General features: G+C 41.9%; 1 protein-coding gene across 2 annotated transcripts in view; it reads left to right on the top strand.

Annotated features, from left to right (window-relative positions):
• Window positions 1–13,172, top strand: part of LOC116659869 — a 422,086-nt gene that overhangs the window by 305,392 nt on the left and 103,522 nt on the right. For both annotated transcript variants that reach the window (XR_004315229.1, XR_004315230.1), the window contains exons 10-12: window positions 5,498–5,807; window positions 7,634–7,809; window positions 11,998–12,148. The gene's annotated coding sequence lies outside the window, so the exon portion shown is untranslated. The remainder of the gene's footprint in view (window positions 1–5,497; window positions 5,808–7,633; window positions 7,810–11,997; window positions 12,149–13,172) is intronic.

Here is a 13,172-nt window from a genome sequence, read left to right as displayed (position 1 = left end):
ATGAATCTATTCAAAACATATCTTATGATGTGATCCTGTTTGCTAGAAATGTATTAATTCTCAGCCCAATAATCAGATGTATCTTTGTGAAATACCAAGGGGCTCAGTTGATCAGACAAATATATCTCTTTACAGGCCTTTTCTTTCTAACAGTTCTTCCTGTTCTCACACTAAAAAACTTGCTCTCTGTCATTTTCCTTTGTGTTGTAACTGCAAAGTCTGGGATTCTGGTTTCAGACATGTCTGGACTTAATCCTGCTTCTGACACTCGTTGGATGATCACCGGCCATTTGTTCATCCTCATGAAACCTCAGTTTTCACTTAAGTAACTCAGGAATGTTAGCCTTGCTTGTATTCGACAGATTAAACTCCCAGCAATTATGAGAAGGATGGAGGAAATGTCCCTGAGTTGGTCAGAGTTGCTCTTAGCCATCTCTTGTGCAAAACAGTTCATTGAGTCATGTCTGAAATATGACCAGATAAGGACTGTACAATTGCTTTGTTGTTTTCAGCCAAGCTCTACTCATGGCCGTGTGTACGTTGATACTTTCCTTCCACCCCTCCCTTCTACCCTGATCTCATACAAAAAGGTATACAAAGAGTGTGATACAGAGAACCAGCCCTTAATTAGCCCATCATCTATAGCACTGATGCTTTTGTTGCCAGCTGTTATTAAATCCCCCCTCATCTGTGAGTCTGGTCTTCCATAAAGAGCCAGCCTGGATACTTTTTAGGGATCACCATTTGGGACAAACCAAGTAATTGCACTTGGCCTGCCACACACATTCTTTCACATCCCAGATCTTACATCTTCCTTACCTCTTGGGAGTCACATCTTTCTCTTAGGATGCAAACGCTTGAAAGAAAAATTGAAATTATGATGCACGGACGAAACCTCAAGAAAGTCCTATATTTGAGTTGTGGACATATATATATGAATATGTCAATAATTACAAGCTTCATTTGTTATGAATCATCTTATAGATGTGGGTAGAGGGAAATTTTGAAGGTAAAGCAGACACATACGGAAAACAGATGCTGCATAGACAGGATTTCTGGGTCCCGATAAAAGCTTGTGAACTATTAACTACAGTGACCTCTTCATGAACCCAGAATGAAGGTAATGAGAGCAACAATATTTATTGTGCATTTAGTATACGCCAGGTACGGGGCCACACAACTTAAATGCATTTGACCCCCACAGTGTTTCTGGAAGGAAGGCATACTCATCATTATATATATTCCCACTTTGTGAGTGGCTAAATTAAGACTCAGTACATTGATCACAGTCACAAAGATGGTGTTGCTGGGATTCAAATGCTAAATGGCTTTATGACTCTGACACTGAATTCAAAAAGAAAAAGAAAAAATATGAAAGCTAGGAAGCTGAGAGCGTGCGAGAGGACAGAACCCTACAGCAGCAATCTTTTAATTTTTCTTCAAAGTGGGATCCAATTTGAGGTGAAATGTTTCTCCAACAAATATGAAGTACAATTTTAAGAACAAAGACAATGTGGGATTAAGAAGAATGATTTAATAGAGGAACGAGGATTTAGCAACATCAAGATACTGGCCACATCTTATCAATAACAGGAGAGAGCATTTACCAAAAACACGAAGTTAAACAATAGAAAGGACGCCACGGAACTGTGAGCAAGGATGTGCATGCGTGGGAGAGTTCGGAGTTTCAGGGGAGACACACACATGGAGCGAGCTGCAGACAGGAGGATGACACTGATTAGAGCTGATTCCAACGTGTATTAGAAAAAGCCTTCACTCTCTCCAAAGGAGGGAGCAGCAGTGCCAGCTCCTGATTAGACAGGGACTAGCGGTATCCGTGGTGAATTATCCACATCTCTGCTGTGCTTCACTTTTTTTTGTTGTTACCTACTTTCTTTGCCCTTCCTCTAACAAAGAGTCTGACAAAAGAAGAAAAATCCAGGTTGCAAGTGAATAGCTTTTTAGAAAACTCACATAATTGTTAAGTGAATCCAGGAACCATTGGCCATCTGTCTATGATGAGCAAGAGATGCAGATGTGGGGTAGAAGTTTGAAATGTACACACTTAAATGAGTACAACACAGATTTGCAAAATGAAGAAGAAGAGAAGATGAAGAAAAAAAGGAAGAAGAGGGGGAGGAGGAGAAGAAACCTAACACTTCTCTATATTCAAAATTAACTTCCTCAATCTCCCTTTAAAATCTGATTCAGAAAAGACGTCTTTAACATACAATTCAAGGTAACAACCTCTCATACTTTGAAACACTTTCATTTCACATAAATATTCTTCCAGTTTAAAGTTCAGGTTCCTATCAGAGCTGATTTTCTCCTTCAGAGGGTCTCTCAACTCCTCCTCCTCAAGAAGCTGTCTTGTTGCAGTGGGAAACTACTTTACGTCTGCCTCAGTGTCCTCATGTGTAAAACGGAGAAAAACGTTGCTCACCTTGAAAGGTCTCACCACATAGTTTCAGTTAAAAATACACAAGTTTTGGTGCCCTTTTAAGTTTTGCTGAGGCCCAAAGTGCCTCACTCACCTCATCCTAGGCTCTGCCCAGGATGCGGGGGGTGAAGGAAGCTGACCTGGTAGTGAGCAAGCACGAGGCTCTCGGATCCAGACGGCCTGGATTCAATCTCGCTTCTCTGTCGTAGCTCTCTTTGTTCAGGCTGTCAAGCTTTGGGCAGAGTACTTAATCCTCGATGCTCAAGTCCCTCTTTATAAAATGGGAGTAAAAGTGGTAATCCCTCAAGGGATTGTAAGGATAAATGGGTTAATGAATGAATATATGTAGAATGAATAGAGCAGCCCATGGGACATAGTGTGTACTTAAAAAGTGTGAGTGCCAAGGACTAGGACGATGTCTGTTCTGATGCCAGCCTAGGGCAGATGTTCAGAGTACCTCGGTGTTAAATACGGATCCACCTAGCACCTCAGCATCAAGCACTGCCCTGTCTAGTACTGCAGCATTAGGTACTAGTGAGCCGAGTACTTCAGTGCCAGGTATTGATCTGCCTGGCACCTCAGTCTCATTAAATGTCAAATAACTTCTTCCCACATATGTTCCTCCTACTCCCAAGCACCTCCATGAAAGACATAGTTTTGTTTTTATTTCAGATGTTGCGATTTGTAACCTCCATGTGAACCTTTAAAACAGTGTTTCTAAACTTTGGCTGAACATTAGAAACATCTAGGAAGATTTTGCAAGTCCTGATGCTCAGGCTGCACCCCAGAAATTAACGGGACTCTTTGCGGGAGAACCCTAAGCCTCAGTATTTTTTTTTTTTTTTTTGTAGCTTCCAGAGAGATTTTGTTGTAGAGGTTGATTTGAGACTCGCTGCCCCAAGGTACTTGCGTGGGGCTCAGGCAGACTGGAGCTCCATTTCAAGTTCTGCCTCTTGCTGACTGGGTTAACTTGACCTTAAGGGTCTAAACCTCTTTCCTCTAGGGTAATAAGATATTGAGTCAAATTCAGAGTCTGGTCTCTAATTCTTACGTCTAAAAGTTGTTATTACATCATTCTCTAGACTCTTGCTATTCAGAGTGTGGCCAGTGTGTTGATACTATCACCATCAATTGAGAGCATAATAAAATGCAGAGCCTCAGGCCCCCGCTGGGACCCAATGTACTGGAATCTGCATTTTAACAAGATCTCAGGGTCACATTTGAGGAGCACTGCTCTAGCGCAGCTCAGAGCACTAATATTTTCGTATTTGGTTGTGAAATGTCTCTCCTGAGCGGTAACGTGTCTTTGTTGGGAAAACTCTAAAGGCCTTTCCAAGTTTAATTCTCTGCTTCTGAGCTTATCTTGTCAGGTGGACCATGCCAAGATGTGCTCAAGTCCCTTTAGGAATTGTAATTCTTCTCTCAGTTTCTAAAGTGTTGCTGAAGGTGGTCCTATCTCTATCCCTAAAAGGGTTTCAGGAAAAGAGCGATCCAGGTAGACTCTGTAAAGCTCAGAGTCTCAAAGAATGAACAGACCCAAAGCAACAAAAGCAGAACTCATGTGGCAAACTTCACTAGCTCTTTGATTCTTTCCTCCTGAAACAATTATAACAACTCTTTGCACAGTGATTTACAGTTTACAATAACAGTTTTACATACACAGAGAAAAATACGCATTTGATTAATGTGAGGTTGAAATGCTTCAAATTGGAATATTTCCCGAGGATTACAAAGCCTCTCAGGTATCTGCAAAGTCCCACATTTGTTTGTGAATCACTTCGCTGCCCTTACATAGATGAGCTGGTGACTAGCTGTGGAAGGGAGTTTACGTGGCTGCGGACTTCGAGGAACTATTTCCGAAGGCAAAAGAGAGCAGGCTCAAATCAAAGAAAAGAAATTTGTATCAATCAGTTAGGAATCCCAGATTTTATAGCCATTGTGTATTTCCGCCTTTCACAATTTAGAAATCTTAGATCAAAATTTAGACAAACTATATATAGGGCACACACTGAGTATATGCATTAAATAACATGTAAATATTGGTATACTCGAAATAAGTAAATGTTTTATCTGTCTCCAGAGGGGAATTGGGGAATATGTACTAGACAAAGAGGGCCAAGAGGATTTTTTTTTTTTTTTGCCAATTAATGAGGCAGCTTCCTATAGAAAATATTCAGTGTACTTCTTAGCATGGTGTAATTCAAAATGCTTCTTGTTGGAAGTGAAATCCATATTCACCAAGCCTATCCTGGGTGAGCCTTACAAGGCCAGAGGTTAAGAGAATGAGACAAACTTAACCTTAAACTTTAGTTCCACCTCTTACAAACTTCATGGCTTTAGGTAGGCTGCTTACCATTTCCAAGCTTCCATTTCAACGGGAATCCTAAGAGCACATATCTCCTAGTTTACTGTGAGCATTAAAAGCTATTTAACGCACCCTGGCTGGCATATAGTAAAGCCTCATTAAATTCATGAAGTATTTTTTGAGCACCTACACTGTGGCAGATCCCAGCACTATAACAATGAGACAAAATACTCACAGAAAGCCTTCAGCAATTTTGACATAATCACACAAGTGAATATAAAATTGTTCTGAGAGCTTCTTACAGGATTTGACCTGTTAACCAAGACTTGTTAGAACTAGGCTAAATAAACTAAACCATCTCGGATACTGGATGCACTGCAGAATATACTGCAGACGGAGAAGCAACCCAGGTAAATGGCAGAAGGAGTTCCCTTGAATGCAACATTCACACATGAGCTCTGGCAATTTCTTTTGTAGAAACTTGCCTTGCCTGTGAGTTAGGCATCGAGCTATTATCACGTAATAAAGAAATCATAGATTTTTGCCAAAACCTTTGCGCAACTTAGAGGTGGGGTGTGTCTGCTTATGACTGCATTTCAGACGTGTGGGAAGGGGGAAGTGAGTGAGCTCTGACCGTTTCCTAGCCCACTCAAAGAAAAGAGCTGTTTTCTTATGTCTGCGCTTTCTGGGGATGTAATGTGGTAGCTGGGTTCGTTTTTTTGCTTTCATTTTTATGTTTTTTTTTCCCCCAGCAGAAATGAGGACAGGAAGGCTGCCCTTCTGAACCTCCTCTCTGTCAAAGGACTTCTAGGGATTTCCAGCATGTGGAGGAAGATCAGAAAGTCTCCGCGGAACTTCTGCCAAGCTGCTGGAGTCACAGACTCTTCCCACACTCCCCCTGGGCCTCGTCAGTTCTTATCAAGGATGCAGGGGCGGCGGCGGCAGCCTTTCCACTTCAGAAAAGGAAGCCAGTGAAGCACGGGGAAAAGAAAACTAACACTGGGAAGCAAGGGCTCCTATCAAATGTCAGTTGTTCTGTCTCTGACCATCCAAGAGGCTAAGGTTTGTGTGGAAGTGGGTGTTGAGGCCAGCAGCTCTCAGCTCGATGGGTGCCACGGGAAGAAGTGTGTATTTCTGTGTCTGCTTGGCAGAAGTTGGGTGGTGGAGACCCAGAAATTAAGGGGGGTTTGTGGGGTCGAGTTTTCAAACCACTTGACCTTCCTTAGTCCTGTCTTTAAAACCGGGTCCCATTCATTCAGCACGTTAGGTCCCTGCATGGCTGACAAAGCCCGACCCCCTGGCTCAATACACTGAAGGCTTCTTGGAGGACTTACAAAGCGTTCTGAAGAGTTAAATGTAAATGAATCAGGAACACATGGATTCAATTTCCCTGGAAATTCACATGTGCTTGGAAATGAAGAGGGGGCAGTGTCTGGCCAAATGTGCTTTGATTTATCTGACCCCAAAATATAGCCCTCCCCTCTTCTCTCCTCCCCTCAAAATCATTCAAAACTTTGGTTAGTGTCAAACCATGGCTGGGTTCTTGAGACCCTTGAAACCTGGAGTGGTTTGAGTTCCTGGAATGCTCCACTGGGTTAAAAAGGGCATTCAGGGAGCCATATTCCACTCCCTGCCCCCAACTAAAGGATCTCACATGGTTTTCTTCTATTTAATGGGGTTAAATTAAGGCAAAGATGTGATGATGTTAGTTCAATCACAAAACTAACCACCTAGTGCAATCCATGGAAACCTTTGCTTCCTGCAATGAGCGTTTTTATTCATAGGACGTGGCCCTGCAAATCATTTCTGCAGTAAAAATCAGGCTCGCTTTATCTAGGAAACCACTAGTTAAGACAAAAAAGTAGAATTGTACAGCCATCGTCATCACCATCATTATCATCATACACCTAACATTTGTCGAGTGTTTTAGGAGTTTCAGAACACCTTTTAAAATAATTATCACATTTAATAGCCATAACTGACCCTTGCATGTAGTGTCAAAGATGGAACCGTTTAAAGTGCTGCCAGGGAGAGAGATCCCTTAGTAGAGGAGCAGAGGCCTGGACAGTAAATAGAAGACTTCTGAAGCTTTCAGTCATCAGTTTGACTAAGGGTGATTTAGACTCTGCTATCCTGGTTCCGTTCTTTCTTGGGAATTTCTGATAAGGAAGAGAAGGGAGAATTCAACTTTTCATCTTAGAGTCTCATCACAGACGAAGACCGGGCTGCTGTTTGTCAGAGGCTAATCCTGACTGCAGTAATTACTCGTGTAGCCAGAAAGGAGCTGGATAAAGCATCCCTGCTTCTGGTCCTTCATCAGCATTAATTAGTTCTGCCCTGTCCTTTTGTTCCTTCTTTGGCCAGTTGGAGACCACAACCTATTTAGGGACGCACTCCTTCTTCCTGGCTCAGTTGCTTTCTCTCTATCCACCAGCCTAACTTTGTTTTCTTAGCATCTTCATAAAGATTTCTCCCACTGGTCTGATGAGAATGTTTGCATGTGGCAACCGCCAGAGGGAGTGGTTTGATGACCAAGGGCAGCAGGAAGACAGTGTCGGTGCCTATGGGCTAACTCTCCGAGCGTGTCATGGGCCCCACTCAGCTTTCGTTGCTACGCACCAGCCATCACTCACTCCTTTCTTTTCCTGCCTCTTTTTCCCTTCTACCTGGATTTGCTGTTCCCAGCACATTGGATGACTGGTCCCTCCTAGAATGCTTAAAATTATGGCTTAAATGTCACACTTTCAGAGGTCTTTCTAGATCTCTCAATGAGATGAAGGCTCCATATGCCCCCTATAATATATATAATCCTGTTATTTCATTTATAGTAGATCACACTGCAGTGATATTTTTTATTTTATTTGTTTACTGTCTTTCTCTCCTGCTAGGACTGAAGTCTCTTGTGGCCAAGGGTGGCTTCTGACATGCATATCACTGTTTCCCCAATGCCTGGTGTATAGAAGCTAATCAATAAAAAATCACTGATGGAGTATTCCAGTGACCAGTCCAAAAGGTGGGGGTAGTGACCCTTTGGAGGACTATGGAGCAGAAACCAATCACCACAGTGAGTAATGAATTATCCTCACACATTTTTTAAAGACGGAGTACTTTAGCAATCATTTTTACTCATATTAAATGAGTAGCCATCCAGCTCTAAGAAGGCAATGTTTAGAAGGGGACCACTCTCTAGCCTTGTACACTGTGAGATGCTGAGATAAAGCCTGGGACATGACAGGTTCTGTTTATGGTGTCATCATTCTAGCCAGCGAATAAGTTAGCTCACAAGCCTAATGATTGTGACAAGACAGGAAGTGTTAAAACAGCACCAACTGCATGATGGTAAATTCCTATGTGAAGTAAGTGATCACAAGTCATGTCAACCAAGCTTTTACTGAGCTCTATAATTGTATATTAAGTACATAATTAGCATGTTATTTGATTAGTGACTACTTGATGAGTACATAAGAAGGATTAAAAATTTCAAAGATAAGTGAAAAATAAGATGTTCCCCCTTTGGTTATATAAAGAGATAAAGGAGAACAAAATCAAGAAAACTAAGAAAAAAAGATGGGTGGAAGGTTATTTCACTACTCAAAACATATGCCATAAATCCTCTGATATTTTGCTAAAGTTGGTTGTGAGTTTTGTTCTGATTTTCCTAGCAGCCAGTGTAATGAGTAAAATATGATTTAGTATGTGATTTATAGGCAGGGCCAGCTACATAATTTGCTGGCCCCAGTGCAAAATGAAAATGTGGGGCCCCTTATTCCAAAAGCAGGAAAAATGCCATTAAATGTAATAAAACATGAAGCTTTTTCCTTTTCTCCACGCTCTCACTCTGGACCTGTCGTGGTGGTTTTTATTTGTTGTTTAAGGCTTGCTCCCTGGGGCAGGGGGGTACGGCTGGTAAAGCAGACTCTCAACAGGCACAGGGAACCCCCCCCCCCCCCCCGACTTGGCTCACATGGCCCACCTGCTGCTGCCCTCTCCTTCCTGCAGTCACCAGCCCTGCACACGGTGCCCTTTCTCCGGGCAGGAAGCCAGTCTGCCCTTCCTACTGCCTGGCTGCCCAACCCATTAAGAATAGGCTACCCTCTTAGGAATTCAAAATCCTTTGCGTAGATGCAATCAGTGCCATGGACTGGGGTGAGAAGGAAGCTTGCCCTACCATACACATGGTGCTGCAGCCCAGGGCAGAGACCACCGCTGCTATGCCCTGTGCTGAGATGCTGCAGGGTCTGCACCCGCAGACTCTGACCCTCCCCATGGCACAGATCCCTGCATAAATTCCCCCCGGTGCAGAGCAGTCACTAGGCTCAGAGAGAGAGAAGCCAGGCAGTGCCTGGTGTGCAAAGGGGCCGGGAGCATTAGGAATGTCTAGGAGGGGCTGGGGAGGGGTAGGTCAGGTGGGCTGGGGCCAGCAAAGGCAAGGCAATGGGAAGCCAAGAACCCATCCCAGTGAGGTGGGAAGATGACAGGACGTGGGGATGCACATGAGCTGAAGCGCTAAGCCTGGTGTATCCTCCATTGTCCCAACGTATTTCATGTACAAGATATAAATTTTAAAATAAAATTATTAAGAATTTCAAAACAGCAAACAAAGAGCATTAAACCCAAGCAAGGGACTTTTTTGAGGAAAGGGCCCTATGGAACTGAACCAGTCACCTAAAGTCAAGCCCATGTATAGGGTCTATAAGTTAAAAATAAAACAAAACAAAGTTGCTAAAGAGAAACACATCTGACTTTGACAGTGAGAACTGAAAACTCAGAGAAATTTCTCCCAGGGGTATACATAAAGAAGACACTGTGTGAGATAATCGGCAGTGTCCTCAGAACCTTTCATGAATGCAATAAAACTACCATTTTAAATTATCTACTATACATCATCATGGTATTTACTTTCTAGTTAGGAAAAGCGGAAAATAAACACATAAATCAATAAACTTAAAAAAATCAACAGACAGTGATTCCACAAGCTGTGGGAAATGCTAGACGGCTCTTTTGGACTCTGGTCATGCCTTTCTTACCCTGCACCTCCCTGGCTGTCATTCACTCAATATCTTCCCATGTTTTACATTTCAGCTCAAAGTCTCCTCTCTAAGGAAGGCTTTCCTGTTCTTTGGCACTCCTCATACTCCCTTCTACATTAACATCATAGCGCTGCTCAGAGTTTGCAATTATGAATTTGTTGATATTGTTGTCTGATTTTTTTCTGCTCATCCTTGGTTAGACCAGAGGCTCAGAAGACGAGGGCGTGTTTTGTCCTGCCTCCCTTTATGTTCCTAGTGCTACACTGTTATCCTAGCATTTGTGGAAGCTGCATCTCCCTGCAGTGGGCGAGCAAATTCAAGAAAAACTGCACTGAATATGCACTTGCTAAGTGTCCAGCATATCACTAAATCCTGTGGGGTAACATAATGAACAAAACTCATGATCCAAGTTCTCTCCAAACTCACCTGTCAGTATTTGCCCACCATTTCTCTGCTCTAACCATGTATTTCACTGATTGAACATTTCCATCTCTTCCCACTGCAATATTTTTGATCAAAATGTCACCCTTCCAGATATTTCCCTTTTTCCCCTTCCTGTTTTCCTAAAGCCTAAGAGACTTTGTAATCCTCGGTAAATACTCCAATATTTTTGGATCATATTTATTTAAGGCAGATAAATCTGGATTGCCTTGGGGGACAGTCTCAACCTTTCATACTCAACAGAAACAGATTTAATTGCAAAAGCCTTGAAGGACAAGGCAGATTAAAAAACAACAATAACAACGAGGGACATACAGAGAGACTCCCTCCAAACATCTTTATCTTATTAATCTCCCCAGAAGTCTTTGCTGTATGACCGCTGCTTCTTTCCTTCCCTTTCTTTTCTCCAAACTCTAGCTTCCCTCATTCCAATCCCCTCTCCTTCTTCTCTCTCACTGATTTTTTTCTTCTCTAGAAGCTCCATGGTTTTTACACGATGTGAATCAATTTAGTATCCCTTGGTCAAGTACATTTCTCCACCACCGACCATGGTCAGCATCTCAATGCCTTGAGCAAAGCAAGCGATTGATTCTTTGGAAGATAGATGAGTCAAAATGACTACTTTTGTTTTCCTGTATTGTTCCTGTCATAGTCTCGTGTCTTAAAAAAAAAAATAAAAGGTGAGTAACAGAGACTCAGGAAATCAATATTGGCATAGAGATGATTGAACTGCAAACACAGTCTGAACAGATTGATTGGGAGAAAGTTTTCTTCTGGCGAGAGGGATGGCCTTAAGAGAGCACATTATTTTGTTGGTTTTTTAAAAAATCTTAAAACGTATGGGCTGCCTGATAAATCCACCAGTATTGTATAGAGCTTGAACACTGGAATAAACATATATAAAGTATCCTTCATATTAAAAAAAAAATTACATACTCCCTCAGGAAGTTAAAAACCCATACTCTTCAGGTAATTGTATAATCATGTGTGTGGTTTTATGAACTCTGGGAGGAACGAGGATGTGGTAGATAGACTAATGACCTCCAAAGATGTCTGTATCTTAATCCCTGGAACCTGTGGATGCATAGCAGAGGGGAAATAAGGTTGCTTATTGAAGTAAAGCGACTAACTAGCAGATAGGGAGATCACCCTGATAATGCAGTGGGTCCAGTGCAACCAGAAAGGTCCTATAAGGCAGAGGAAGACAGAAGAAAGGCAGAAGATGTGAATACAGAAGAATGGTCAGAGAGAGCAGTGTTCTTGGTTTTGAAGATGGAGGAAGAGGCTCTGACTGAAAGAATGCGGGTGGCCCCTAGAAGCTGGAAAAGGCAAGAAAATGGATTTACCTATTCCAGAAAAATATGCATCCCTGCCAACACCTTGATTTTAGCCTAGCGAGACCTGTGTCTGACTTCTGTCTACTGTCTACAGAACTCTAAGATAACACGCTTGTGTTGTTCTGCCAACAAGCATGTGGCGATTTTTTCTGCCAGTCATAGAAACCTACTACAGAGGACTTGATCTAAATTGTGGTATTTAACTTGAGTGTTTGCATGTACTGCTTTATTTATGAGTATCCTATCTTTATATAAGTGTTCTCTCTCACGCTAACCACTCTCCCTAATTATCCATTTTCCTACGTATGGAATATTGGACCAATGTCAGAATAACAAATTCCACTTTCTTGAGAAAGGGGGATAATTGATCAATTTATAGTTGCGATGAAAAACAGAATCAGTTGAAATGATCCTGGAGATACAGACCTTCCTCTTTTTTAACAGGAAATGGGGATGAGGAATCTGACATGTTTGAGGTGTTTCTATAGCAGGAGAACTTGACCAGTAATGGATGTACCTACTCTGCCGACCTAAAACAGCATCCCTCATCATGAGTGCATCTGAGGATCAGACAGAAAGCTCTGTTGGTAAAATGGTAAGTCCTAAGGAATCTCTTTTCTCCCCTCAACCTCCAAAGAAAGATCTGACTAACTCTGAACACCAGCATAAGCTTTTCTTCCTGTGACATCTAACTTTAGCAACAGGAGGCCAATGGGTACAGTAATTTAAAATCCTTTGCTCTTAGATTAGAACTTCATCTTTTTTAAAGTAGGAAAATGATGGAGGCAGAGGAAAGCATCTCTGATTTATTGCCAAGCCTTTTGAACTATCAATCTTATTTAGTCAAATAGTTATCAGCTTCACTATTGCAGGGCAGAAGAACCAACAATAAATCCATAATTGTTTCTATTGAAGGAACAGACTCCCTCAAGACAATTAGCTCAGAAATTATTATTGAATGAAACAGAGTGTAATTTTTTAAAAATGTCATCTGAAAAATAAAAATAAAAAATAAAAATATAGGGATACTTTCAATCATTCCCACCAGAGGAGTTTTCACAAATATACTAGATGTTTGAAAGCAAGAAATTCTTCATCTCCTGCTAACTCCCAAAGTATCTCCTAGTCTTAAAAATCCGTGCTGTCTTTTCGTCTAGTGCTTCTCTCTCCTCTTCTCATATTGCTTTGGGAAACATCCTGAGATGTCGTGATTTATGAGAAAAATATATATTTGGCCATGCAGATGATCAAAATACATTTCTCACATATATTTGGTCTTTGTCCAAGGTTCCTCAGTCACAACTCCTAAAACCCTTGGCATTTCCGAGGTGTTGAGAGCGACAAAGGTGTCTCTTGTTATGTTAATGTGCTAATGAAGTGACTTTGGACCCCACCCAAGGAAGGAGGCTGGTTGCCAGGAGAGCCAACCACGTGATTAGAGGGTTGGAACTTTCTGTCCCCTTTCCCCCATCTTCAGGGAGAAGGGAGGGCCTGAAGTTTGAGTCAATCATCAACGGCCAGTTATTTAAATAATCATGACTATGTAATGACATCTCCACAAAAGCCCAAGAGGACAGAGTTCAAAGAGCTTCTGGATTGGTGAACACATGGAGGTGCTG

The sequence above is a fragment of the Camelus ferus genome, chromosome 25 (genome assembly GCF_009834535.1).
Source record: "Camelus ferus isolate YT-003-E chromosome 25, BCGSAC_Cfer_1.0, whole genome shotgun sequence".
In the NCBI taxonomy this organism is placed as follows: Eukaryota; Metazoa; Chordata; class Mammalia; order Artiodactyla; family Camelidae; genus Camelus; species Camelus ferus.
This window is presented reverse-complemented; position numbering and strand designations above follow the sequence as displayed.